This window comes from Brienomyrus brachyistius, chromosome 12 (assembly GCF_023856365.1).
Source record: "Brienomyrus brachyistius isolate T26 chromosome 12, BBRACH_0.4, whole genome shotgun sequence".
NCBI lineage: Eukaryota > Metazoa > Chordata > Actinopteri > Osteoglossiformes > Mormyridae > Brienomyrus > Brienomyrus brachyistius.
This window is the reverse complement of record NC_064544.1, coordinates 1,526,132-1,529,372: the sequence shown is the minus strand read 5'-3', so window position 1 is coordinate 1,529,372 and position 3,241 is coordinate 1,526,132. Positions and strand designations below refer to the sequence as shown.

Genomic DNA, 3,241 nt, shown 5'->3' with positions numbered 1-3,241 from the left:
ACATGAGCTTGTCAATTGCCCTGATGAAAATATTCAGCGTCGATGATTTAATTGTTGCCGTCGAGTGTATTTTTCGGCTCGGATGAGCATCTAGGGCTTTCTGTGGTTAGTCTGCTATGGCTGCATTAAGTCCTATGCAATTTATGGCTACATACATGCCCTGTGTCTCAGTGTTGCTGGGAGCACACATATATATAGAAAATCAGGTCATTCCCCAGATGGATCCGGTTACATATTGCTTTCACATTTCCAAAAATGAGCACATCGCGTCACACTGTTACCCTGGGTTATTTCTCTTGGCTAAGGAGTTTATTTATGGCTTAAAAATGGATACTTATTCCTGTGTCTGCATTGCTCCCCTGGTGGGTCCAAACTGTAAAGAAAGCAGACAGGCGTCAGTTAAGCTCTCGGCCAGCATGGAGTACTGCATTGAGCACCGTCGCGTCCGTCGGCTGTCAGAGAGAAACAGGCCGTAGCCAGCAGGACGAGGTGAAGCCCGGCGTTTGCTCAGTGGGATGGTTAAAGGAGAGCTCCATCCGCACGGGAGGAGACACCTGTAAAAGCACCCCAAGGATTCTGACAACAAGGTAGTAGCAGTTTTAGCTACGACTGGGGCTTGTGGTTTCCAGGCCAGAACTGTACCTCCGTCAGGCTTTCGCCATTTGCTCGGAAGTAGGTAACAATCAAAGTAACTCAGGCTGGAAATAAGTATGATTCCGTAAAACCTGGGTTGGGAGCAGAGACCTGGATTTTGATGCGACGACGCAAACAAAAACGACAGAATTTTACAGCCTCCCTTAAAAAGATACGACGGAAAGACATTGGCCGTGTGACCTTTCACGCCCACATGCCAGCCGGGAGTCACGCCATATTCTACCGCGGCTTAAGGACTAATTTACACTCTGGGCTGGCGCCGCCGTAGACCAGACGTGCACTGGGCAGATCGTTATCTGTTTCGCTGCCAGCTGATGGGAGCATTATCCCAGCTTTGAACCCGTTACCTTCATGTCGGCTTGCGATGGCACACATCAGATCGATACCCCCTCGGAATCTTCAGTTTCACATATAATCCGTTCCTTAATAGTGAAACCTATAATCGTAGTTTATCTCGACAAGCCCGTCTTAAACATTTGCCCGCTGGATCTCGGCCGGACATAGCAGAAGCTTCAAACAATAAGAGGTAAGCTTCGTTAGCTATGGGTGGTGAGGCTAACAAGCTGCTCTTGGCCGGTTCCCGGGGAAGACAAAGGCTAGCCCTGGATCGGCGTTATGCTAATTAGCTGAGAGTCTCCTCTGGTTGGTCTGTTATGGGCCTGAAGTCCCAGGCCAGAGACAAGTTAATGTTAACGTACATCCAGCAAGGTCATCCATCCTGCTGATGGAGAGTGCTGGAAAAGGCTACTTACCTTGAAAATTGTGGGCATTATAATTATTTGCGAGACAAAGAAAAAAGAAAGCCAGACCTGGGATATGCTTGTTTTGCAGGAGAAGATAAAATATCCCCACATAATCCTGCACTCAACATAGATGGAAGATGGATGGATGGATGGAGAACATATCTTGTGGGCTGAAGATGAAATGTCAGGGTGTTTTGCAGTAAAAACACTGCTGTATCCTTGATTTTTCATCCAGTGAGTTCCAAAAGATGAAAGATCTAAATTAAGGCTGAATTAATAGGCAAAACCATGGAAATGTTTTAATACATTGGCTGTGATCCATTTTGGGCCTTTTCTATTCATCGTGAATATTAAGGCCTGGAAATGGCTCTTTCTTAACTGCAAAATAAAAGATAAAAATGGTTTTTCCCTATTATGCTGGGATCCCACATGCTGGTGACTAAGTACTGACTGTGCTATTAGGTGAGGGGGGCTGGGGGGGTATTCGGTCTTTGATCTTGACCTCTCGCCCAATAGGGGCTTGTTGTCAACGCCGAACCCATTGTTAGCCTGACGGTCAGCTGCTGGGATGGACGGCTATGCTCATTTGCATAACAAATGCTGGGCTCCTTTTGCAGGGGGGGGGGGACACAAAGGGGCACCCGCTAAATCTGTCCTTCTGCCGATTTTGATTTTTCTCCCCTCCCTCGTCGCCCCCCCTCACCCGTTCTTTGGGCTGTTTTCATCTTCCGCATCCAAACCCCATCGCATCTGTTGCCGCAGTAAAATCTGCGTTTCATGCCCCCCCCCCCCCCCCCAAAGGTTCCCCGTTACACCCGTCTGGGGAGCGGCTTGCGCTTTCTCGGCCCGGCTCGCAGCTGATGTGGGCCGCCTCGGAGGTGCCGGCGCCGTTGCCCGGGACAGATGGAGGCTCGCCGCTTCAAGCCAAGGACCCGGCGCCCGGCACCATTGGCTTCGTCCGGCCCGAGGCGGGGAGCTGCACATTAGCATAACGGCCAGCCAATGGCAAGACAGGCAGCGCATCACCGAGAATGCGCGTCTGTGCCCATTCGCGCGGGCCACTTTGTCTTTTGTCCTGATGGGGGTGGAAGGGGGGGGCTGTCAGTTTTAATTGGAAGCGATTTAGCATCTCGGATGAGAGGGAGCCGCGCAGATGGACTGGGATGCGGCACTGCAGCTGTACAGGGGCTGCAGAAAAACTCTCCGCTAGTGTGGCAGGAGGGTTAGGGTGCGGTACAGGCGCGGCCAAACATCAGGGCAGCGAAAACATGGTCTTGTGCAAAAGGAACATGGCCCCCACCTCTCCTCTGCTGCAGACATCCAGCTCATCGAATGTTTGTTTGGGAAAGAGCAGGTCCCTCAGAATTACCGTACACCTGCATCGCCTCAAGGACGCCATTATGAGCCGCAGCGGTGTCGCTTGGCTGCGTCCTGCATGTGGCTACAATATACGCACAGTATCGATGAGGTGCCTGCGAGACGTGCTGTTTTTATTTAAATAACTCTTCTCATGCGAGCTTCTAACAGCGTTTTTTGTATTGCATCACCTATGTCAACCAGGCTGCAGTGAAAACGGTGAGATGGGTGATGAAAAACCTGTCAGATCTGGTGAAAACAGTGAGTCATCAAAGGCCGGGTCCTGTTTAACTTGCCGGGGTGGGGGGTGGTGATTTTTATGACTGGGGGGGTTCTCACCGATAAAAATTATCCAACAAACCATGAGATGGCAAAAATGGCTAAAACCCATATGACTATATACCTTGATACTCTTCTAACTCTCTCCTGTTACTGGTGTCTTACTGGTAGCTGTTAGCATTCACCACTGTGCAAAAGTCTTAGGTAGT

The 3,241-nt window shown here is 50.1% G+C and overlaps 1 long non-coding RNA gene across 1 annotated transcript; it reads left to right on the top strand.

The window, feature by feature from the left end:
- The first annotated feature begins 329 nt into the window (after positions 1 to 329).
- Positions 330 to 1,801, top strand: LOC125704917 (uncharacterized). The gene is made up of 2 exons (XR_007381280.1): positions 330 to 1,180; positions 1,486 to 1,801. It is a non-coding gene; the product is annotated as an uncharacterized LOC125704917 (long non-coding RNA).
- Positions 1,802 to 3,241: the final 1,440 nt, after the last annotated feature.